Here is a 10,405-nt window from a genome sequence, read left to right as displayed (position 1 = left end):
CAAAGTCAATGTTGAAGCCAAAGTAGCCAAAGCATCAGCCTTCTTATTTTCCTTTCTTGGCACATGCTGGAGAGTTACGTTGCCGAGCCACCTGATTAATTTTTGTGCATAATGATGATAGGGACGCAATTCTGGCTTTTTGACCTCGTAGATACCCAACAATTGATTGATTACCAAATCAGAATCTCCAAAGACTTGTAATTGTAACTGCTTCATATCAACAGCCATTTCAAGCCCAAGAATGAGTGCCTGATATTCCGTAACATTGTTGGAGCAACATTGTGTTAAAGTGAAGGAATACAGTAAGACCTCCTCCTGAGAAGTGACAATTATCACACCAGCGTCAGCTCCTTCGCGATGTGCAGCACCATCAAAATACATCTTCCAAGGCTGTTGAATCTCAATGACCATCGCATCCTCATCGGGTAGTTCATCAGTTAATTTCCAGTCATCGGGTATCGGATGGTCTGCTAGAAAATCCGCCAGTGCTTGCCCTTTCACAGCTTTTTGAGGAACGTACACAATCTCAAATTGTTGAAATTGGAGATACCACCTTGCTAGTCGGTCGCTAAGGACAGGTTTCGACATCACAAATTTGATGGGGTTTGCTTTGGAAATAAGACGAACTACATGAGCTTGAAAGTAGTGTTTCATCTTCTGAATCGAGAAGACTAAGGCCAGACACAACTTTTCAATCGGCGAATACTTCAACTCATTTGGCGTCATCATCCTACTCAAGTAGTAAAGGGCATTTTCTTTCCCTTTGCTATTCTCTTGGGCTAAGAGTGCTCCAACTGAACTTTCTTGTGCCGATATGTATAGTATCAATGGCTTTCCAGGCACAAGAGCCGCTAGAACTGGAGGCTTGGTCAAGTAAGTTTTGATGCTCTTAAAGGCGTTGGCACAAGCTTGATCCCATTCGAAAGGAGCACCTTTCTTCATGAGACGACTGAACGGCTGACACTTCCCTGCTAGATTTGAGATGAATCTCCTAAGATACGCTAGCTTCCCTTGCAAACTTTTCAACTCATGGATGTTTCTTGGCTCGGCCATCTTCACGATTGAATCTACTTTGGCTTGATCAATTTCTATCCCCCGATGTCGAACGACAAAGCCAAGGAATTTTCCGGAGGTAACCCCAAATTCACACTTCAAAGGATTCATTTTGAGTTGGTGCCTTCGTAGTAGGTCAAACACCATTCTCAGGTCTTGCAAGTGATCGCTCTTTTTTCTTGATTTTACCACCAGATCGTCAACATAACATTCGACGTTTTTGTGAAGCATGTTATCGAAGATATTTTGCATAGCTCTTTGGTATGTTGCTCCATCATTCTTCAAGCCAAAAGGCATTACTTTGTAGCAATAAATACCTTTAGGAGTGCGGAATGCGGTAAGCTCTTCATCCTTAGGTCATGCGGATCTGGTTATAGCCGGATAAGCCGTCCATGAAGGACATCGCCTCGCATCCAGTAGTAGCATCAATCATAAGCTCAGCAATGGGAAGTGGAAATTCATCCTTAGGGCATGCATTGTTGAGATCCCTAAAGTCAACACATACTCGAATTTGTCCATTCTTCTTTCTCACAGGGACAATGCTCGAAATCCATGTGGGGAACTTAACTTCGCGAATGAAACCAGCCTCAATAAGCTTGTTAACTTCATTTTCGATCAAAGGAACCAATTCTGGCCTGAAACGTCGCTGTGCTTGTTCGACAGGACGTGTGCCGTTCTTGACAGCGAGATGATGGACGACAACTTTAGGGTCTAAGCCAGGCATCTCTTTGTAACTCCAGGAAAATACATCCTTATACTCTTTAAGTAATTCAACATAAGCACTCTCTTCATCGACTGCAAGTAAAGAATTTACATAAGTGGGCCTTGGATCTTCATTAGTGCCAAGGTTGACTTCTTTCAATGCGTCGACTGTCGTTTTTACCCCTTCTTCAAATTCGGGCGGAGCATCCTTAGCGTCTTCATCTTCTTGAGGTTCGCCATCATCGACAGATATATGGTAACACCAAGAAACATCCTCCAACTCTTCACCAACCCTTATTGGAGATAAAGTATCCCTTTCATCTTGTACAGTAACGTGATATGAAGAGACAACACTTTCTTCATCTTCATCCCGCTCCTTGGTGTAGACCACAACATGCGACTTTTCTTTTAGCACTTCTCCACATGAGACCACAAGATCCGTTTGCCGCCCCATCCTAGAAGGGATCAGACTTCGGAAGTCTTTGGAGATATTTTGAGATTTGGGAAAAACTGATGATTTCATACGCTTGTGGTTTCTCCGAATCTTGCTTCCATTCTTCATTGGTCCTGACCTCTCAAATACAGAAACTCTCGCGGTCGACTTTCCCAGTCGGTCGAAGACAGACGGCCTTTTGTTAGAAGCAAGAGGTTCCTCTTCTGCAGTAATGTAGTTATTACTTGCCCTTCTTATGGAGATGCGAACTGGTGGGGGTTGTTTATACCCCAAACCTTCACGTTTTTGCCTTGCCGCAGGTTCCATCGGAAGCTTCCCTAATTTTGATGGTTCGCTAGGATTGTATCCAGCATTTACGAGTAGTTTGTAAGCATTTGGATCGAAACCTTCACCTGTACGCCTCGTAGGGAGTGCTTCATTTTGTAGCGAGCTGCTAGCCACAAATTTTCCGAGTAATTTTGTAGATGACATTATTGTGTCGATCTGCTTGATAGGAAGGGTTAGTCCTCCCAACATGTTTCCCTCATCCTTTTTGGCCTTTGGAACATAACGAAGAACAGAAGTCACTTTCTTACTCGAAGAAGCGCCATTTGTGTTGGGCAACTTATTGACATCGAAGGACCTTTGATCTTCCTTAACTGCTGCCTTCTCCTTACAAGCAACCACCTTTGCATTTTTGTTCATAACCTCAGCATTATCGATTATCGTAGAACTTGGCATCGGCGAAGTGCGTTTCGGCTTCAGTGAAGGGATTATCATCGGCCATAATCTTCTTTTCAACTCCATCTTCATGATACTTCAAACACTGGTGGTAGGTAGAGGGGATCACCTTGTTCTCATGTACCCAAGGCCTACCGAGCAAGATGTTATACGAGGTCCTTGCATCGATCACATGCAACCACGCGCTAGATTGCAGCTCGCCGATGGTGAGGTCTACTTTGATAGCTCCTATGGCTCTTTGTCCCCTTTGGTTGAATCCTTGGATCATCAAACGACTTGCGAAAAGATCCTCCATTGCGATTCCAAGCTCCTTCATTGTGTGAATAGGAAGGATGTTAACTCCAGATCCACCATCGATTAGGATTCTGTTCACCTTTTGCTCACGTGCAAACCCAATCATTAATAAAGGGCGATTATGAGGTATGTCGCCGAGTAGAAGGTCATCATCGGTGAATGTGATTTTGGCCATGCACGCATCTATGACTTCAGGAGATGACTTTGCAGAGTCTTCTGATGATGGACATGACGAGGTCACGTTTTTCGCTTCCTTCTCATCAACGGTACAACATGAAGCTTTTACATCATCAATGACGAATTTGGTGTGAAACCAACTCGGCAAGTATTCTCCTAATGTTATTGGCCGACGTGGTTCTTGGTAGTAGCGCCCTCCTATTTTCTCCTTCTTTGGGTGCTTAGCTGGATTTTTTGTTTCAGGTTTACTCACCTTCTTTCCCTTAGTTTGTCGTTTCACTGAATCCTTTCGCGAACCTGTTTTGCGGTACTTGCGACGAGTTACGAGAGTCCAACCCCCATCATCAAGATGACCAATTTGGTCTTCTTCTTCTTCAGACGGTCCTCCTTCTACTGACACAATATCGCTCGGTGTAAGAAGAGAAAACATTTCATTCACATTAACTGGTTCGAAGTCTCCAAACTTAATCATTCCTGTCAGACATATGTTCGGGATGTCTTTCTCTCCATATCCTTCAACAAAGTTACAGGTCATGACTGGATCGAGTGAGCTAATTGTGACACCAACTTGGTTTGCACTTTCTTTCTCATCTTCAAGTGAAATCTTTCCTTCGCGGGCTAGCTCCATAACTTTATCCTTGAAGACAAAGCATTTCTCGATAGGGTGGTCGATCAACCGGTGGTACTTGCAATAATTCGGTTCATCAGTTCTCCCTGCTTCATTCGTCCGCTTCATCTCGGATAACTCAAAAAGTTTCAGCCCAAGAAGTTCATCAAAGATTGCAGAAACGTCTAAATCAAGGAATGGATAATCCTTCTCTTGTATCTCCTTCAAAGTTGGTTTTCTGTTCGCTCTATCCTCCAAAGAAGTTGACTTCACGCTCTGCTTTTTGCTCACTTTAGTGGTGAACTTCATAGGCGCAACATTAACGTTCATGGATTCTTTGTTTTCGGTCTTGGAAAAATATCTCCCCACTTTCTTTACTTCTTGCTTGTCTTTACCTTTGCGGGATTCGTAGACCGGCGGCGCTTCACTTCCGACTGACGCCATGCTTAACTCCATGTCATGAGCACGAGTGGCCAATTCTTCAAAAGTCTTAGGCTTTATGCCTTGCAAGATATAGGTGAGACCCCAGTGCATACCTTGAATGCACATCTCTATTCCCGAAGCTTCGCTAAGTCTATCTTTGCAGTTTAGACTTTCATGCCTCCATCGATTGATGAAGTCAATAACTGGTTCTTCCTTTCGCTGGCGAGTGTTTGTAAGTTCCACCATGCTTACGGTGCGTCTTGTGCTATAGAAGCGGTTGAGAAACTCCTGCTCCATTTGCTCCCAACTATCAATGGAACCAGACTCAAGGTCTGTGTACCAATCAAAAGCATAACCTTTAAGGGAACGAACAAACTGTTTGGCAAGGTAATCACCATATGTTCCAGCGTTGTTGCATGTTTCAATGAAGTGTGCCACATGTTGCTTCGGATTTCCCTTGCCATCAAACTGCTGAAATTTTGGGGATTGATAACCGGCAGGTATCTTCAAGCTATCAATCCTTGCAGTGTACGGCTTCGCATATGTAAGGGATGATTTTGCGGAAACGTCATATTTATCCTTGATGGTCCCCATGATGAACTCCTTTATTTGATTGATTGGAATCATCCCTTCAGAGGAAACTTGGATTTCTGAAGCATGTTCTACTTGTTTTGCGGGAGATTCAATCCTTTCTTGTGCTTGCGGACGTTTTCCAGGGGCATGACTCGAATCCCCCTCCATCACACTATCAAACCTGTCTGTCAACTTGACAATTCGATTATCTTGATCTTGCACATATTTGGTCAAGTCTCCAATTGCCTTTGTCAAGCTCGCGAGTTGTTCTTCAACAGTTGAAGCATTGGTCATCATCGCATGCATCACCATCATAGATGAAGAAGAATAACATAGATTTTCGCGAACATAGGATGCAGACATGTTATGCGGAGTAGATCCAGTGCTCAAGACGTCATCATCAGCTTGCCTGATGGAATATTTCTTGGGCTTAGATAAACTAAGTTGGGCAAGAACCCTCTCCACCATTTTGGCGACATTCTCCCCTTCTTCTGTGGTGTTTGCGGAAGACGAACCAAAGACGACAGCAGATTCAGGCTGTGCTTGCGGAACTCGTTGCCCTAGCAATTTGGCTTGGTTCCTTGTGACAGGTCCGGTGCTCCCCTCAGTAACATCTAGGATGTTTTCAACAGCAACGGAGAATTTGGATCCGGTAGTTTTTGCGGATGCGGATTTCGAGTTGACCTTCTTGGAAGCCATCTTAGTGTTTTTGAAGTTCGACTATTGGAGAGAAGAGATGAGAGGTAAAGATTGTCCCACTGGGCGTGCCAAATTTGTAGCGACTAATCTTTCGTTCTTGAAAATAATAATCAAGACAAGAAAAATAGCGACAAAGAATAATATTTGATTTCAAGAATTTGCGCGGGGGTTACAATTTTTATGAAATCTTAAATAAAAAGATGTAATCCTCTGATTCTTCTACTCACGATACGGCCGTCAATCAAAGGCTTTTGCTTGTTCTTGAATGGACGAATCACTTGTTGTTGATATTTCACTACGAATGCGGAGCCGAGCTTTAATCACAAACGTAGAGGTATGGAAACTTGCGGCTCACCACTTGGAGCGAAGACTTGCGGCTGAGAGCTTCTCTATGTATTTTTCTTCTTCTTTTCTTTTTCCATCCCTTTTGGCTTTGTGAAGACCCCTATTTATAGTTGCAGGGGAGAGCTAGGGTTTGTATATGATTGGTTGAACCATGTCATTTGAACACTTGACGACATTTAATTGGTTCTTCTATTGACTTGACATGCTGCGTCACTTATGCACGTGGCATGATTTTATTGGTCCTTGACTTGACTTGGCGCGCCACGTCATTTGACACGTGACATGGACCTTGGGCTAACAGAGTGGGCTTATCATGTGAAGTCCGACAAGATAGACTAGCCCAATTGAATTGGTCTTTCAATTAAATCCATACCAATTGGACTTAAGCAATTAATCAAATTATATTAGCCCATAATATTTGTTCGGACGAATATATCTTGGATTTAATATAATTCGCATTTCTTGTGAGTTTACTTTTGATAAAATTTCGTCATCTACAATACATTAGTCAGATTTCAAATTCAGTTATTGTATACTTCAATTTTTAGCCTATATGATTTTTTTATGTTCTTTCTATTTTGTTTCTCTATCCCAGGAAGTCTTGTTCCCTTCTATTTGAGGAGTTATAGTCTATGAGACTTATTAGGTATCTTGTCAGTGATACTTAGCCCGTAAGGGCCTACTTCCATCTTTTTGGACTTAGATACGACAAATCACGTCTCAAGCACGTTCAAGTAGATTTAGACTTCAGCGCCCCACACTTCCGCTAGTCACCTCGGTGGGAGCCTAGTCTTTATCATGTTTTATTAGAAAGTTTTTTAGTCTTTTGGGGTATGCCCCTAGGAAATGCGTTTTCATAAGGCGAGTATTCAATATTCAGGCTCATGACTAATCCTAGTGGGTGCTTATGAATTTTTGAAATTTAATTTCAGTATTCAATTTGAGAATTGAACAATATGATTGATCAGTATTAATGTTGTTTATGCAAGCCTATTCAGTTTAATTAGCTAGTTCAATGACGTTTTCTATCATGCATATTAGTCACATGCGGATCAACGATTTAAATTCTATGAGTTCAATCATAAGATTTTTAGTATTGAACGCATTACATTTTTAAAGTTTTTGGTTCATATCTACTATTTATTATAATTTTAATAATTTTTTACACATACATTTTTGCTTCATGTCGAAAGTTAAGAGTTGAAATGAACCTCTATTTATAATAATGCTAGATATGCCACTGATGTTAGTTAGTTTAGGGTTCGCTTGGCTGACAGTTCTATCACGTTCCACGCTGCTAATTTGAAGCGTAACGTGTAAAATATCAGTACACTGACTTTTCATGTAACTTAAAACCAAATAAAGGACGAATAGGAAAACACTACCAAATAAACCCTATGTAGCTTACTGATTTAGAAAAGCAACAAATAAACATAACAAATTATAGAAAACTATTGTGAAAATGAACTGAGAAATTAATTACTAAATTATAGTCAGTTTTTTTTAGCGCAGTATCTTCTCGACATTGTAAAGCTCCATGCAATGGGATCTTACTTAAATACTTGACACAAAAAGCATTCACACTACAATGAGGTATTTGTTTAAGCAAACTTTCTTGACAAAGCAAAAAAGTGCATGTCAGAGAAAAACACTAATACCAGAATATTCTTAACCTTTTGGTTATTTAACTATATTATAAATTCAAAATCAAGGTTTACCAAAGACTAATTTGAACGAAAACACAAATAGTAGACTTGACTGGAGAAACTTTTCACTCTTTGGTACTGAAAATGCATACCATTGATCAAAACGCTGCAGGAAACAAAGAAGAAAGTGTGAACATTTTTGGATGCCATTTGGAGACTCTTCGCCAGTCTTCAACACTCCCATGATATGCTGGTCTGATTTTTTTATTTTTTATGACCATGCATGTGAAAATTCTTTTAAGGGAAAAGGTGCAAATATATCTCCAACTTTGTCATTTAGAGTAGATATACCCCTGGTTAAAAAAGTAGTGCATATATATCTCTGTCGTTACTCAAATGGGGCAAATATATCCTTTTCGCTGACAGATTTTTTTTTAAAATCATTTAGCTTGTTTTTTGATTAAAAAAAAATGTCACGTAGCTTTAAAAAAAATAAGTCAACTCATTTTTTTTAAACCACATGGTAATTTTTTTTCCTGATGGGTTAGGTCTGGTTCGTTTTAAAAAAATGGGTAATTTTTATTTTTTTTAAAGCTAAGGAGATTTTTTTTTTATAATGAACCAGACAACACACTAGGAAAAAAAAATTGCCTCAGGCTTTTAAAAAAAAGAAGTCTACTCGAAAGAAATAGGTAGACTTATTTTTTTTTTTAAGTCACCTAACATTTTCTTAATTCAAAAAAAAAAACTAAATGATTTTTTTTTAAATTGTCAGCGAAAAGGGTATTTTTGCACCATTTGTGTAACGACAGGGATATATTTATACCATTTGTGTAATGATAGTGGTATATAGGCGCCACTTAATGACAGTGGCATATAGGCGCCACTTTTTTAACGAGAGGTATATCTGCTGTAAATCCCAACGTTAAGGGGTACATTTGTACCTTTACCCTGCTTTTAATAATGAGCCGCAATGAGAACTTAACTCACAATCACTGTCTGCTATGATATTATGTTAACGTGTGCGATGCAACTCATCTAAAAGGTTAAATTTGTTAGAAAAAGCACAATATTATTTATTTAATTATGTTTTCAACTATTAGTATTGTATGTAAATTGTGTTTTCATAGAGACCAAATTGAATTGAAGGAGGGCTTGCAATTCAGTTAAATCTACTATACTACGAACTTTCAGCATGAAAAAATTGTCTGCTCTGATATTATGTTAAAGTTTGTGATGCAACTCATCTAAAAGGTTAAATTTGTTAGAAATAGCACAATTTTATTTATTTAATCATGTATTCAACTATTAGTATTGTATGTAAATTGTGTTTTAATAGAGACCAAATTGAATTTAAGGTGGGTTTGGAATTCAGTTAAATCTACTATCTACGAACTTTCAGCATGAACAAAAAATTAAAATATCTTGACACATATAACGTTATACTCATTTCACTTTGGAATATGAGCATATATGTATTTACTTTTTTACGGTATTTTAAAAATTTGTACAAAAGCATTCGTACTAGTTCGTGTCACCTTCGTTTGGCAAAGTGTGCATGGTGAGACAAAAACAAATACTCTTAGTTCATATGACATGTTATGAAGAAACTCATGCTGCTTGTAAATTATTTGTGTAAAGCTTGATGAAAGAGCCTCTTATAGCATGATACAGACTCATAAACAAGTGAGTCTTTTTTAAAATGAGGCATGCTGAACACTATTATTCTATACAATACACATCTCATATTAGCTGAAGAATCTCTCTCTTCCCCCAATCTCCCCACGAGCTTTCATTTCACACATCAAAATTAAAAAGCCCACGAAAAGAGTGAACTTTCATCATTTCATTAGGTGATTTATAGTCTACAAGTTATATTTTGTGAAAACAAATACTCAAATATGAACATAAAATGGCTGCTAGAAATAAAAACGTGCTATAACAGGTGGACCAAAATTAATTGTCTTTGGATTATGGTGCTGTACCGTTGTCGGTGTTTAAAAAGAGACAAATTTCCACTGCCTTCTAGAAGAGTAGTAGTCTTATACTCTTATTGCATGTGAATGAAAATAGGGAGTAAGAAGTAAATAGAGAAGAGTCTTAAGACTTGGTCACAGGGAGCTGAAATAGACAAAAGAAGTCATATAGCAACTGGTTAAGATCCAAAAGATCAGAAGAAGAAATAATATAAGAAAATGAACACACCCCTGTTTCAATTCATGTAACAGCGAAATTTGAAATTTATGACTTTTTTGGGATTCATAGCCTATGTCGGCATTGAGTTCTGTTTTAAAAGTTTTTTTGGGACTTTCTCGAGGCTTGCCTTTTAAAACGCTTTAAGGGGTCGTTTGAGAAGGTATATGGATAAATTTATACCTTCTACCAAATATGGTACAAAAATTAGTGCTGAGATATCCCAGCTTATACCTTCTTATCCCACTTATACTGGGATTATTTTATACCATAAAGATGGTATAAAATAATCCCAATAGATGGGATAAATTAGTCCCGGGATTATAATCCCGGGATAATTTCGACTATCTACCAAACGACCCCTAAGAGTACTCATGTGTTGGGCTTATCAGTGGTGGAGTCAGGATATTCACTAAGGGAGTTCAAAATATGAAAATATAAATACATGAATAAGTCAAAAGGGGTTCAACATTTACTATATATACATAAAAAATAATTTTAACCATGTATAAACAGTGT

This window comes from Lycium barbarum, chromosome 11, assembly GCF_019175385.1.
Source record: "Lycium barbarum isolate Lr01 chromosome 11, ASM1917538v2, whole genome shotgun sequence".
Classification (NCBI taxonomy): domain Eukaryota; kingdom Viridiplantae; phylum Streptophyta; class Magnoliopsida; order Solanales; family Solanaceae; genus Lycium; species Lycium barbarum.
Note: the sequence above shows the minus strand (reverse complement) of the source record.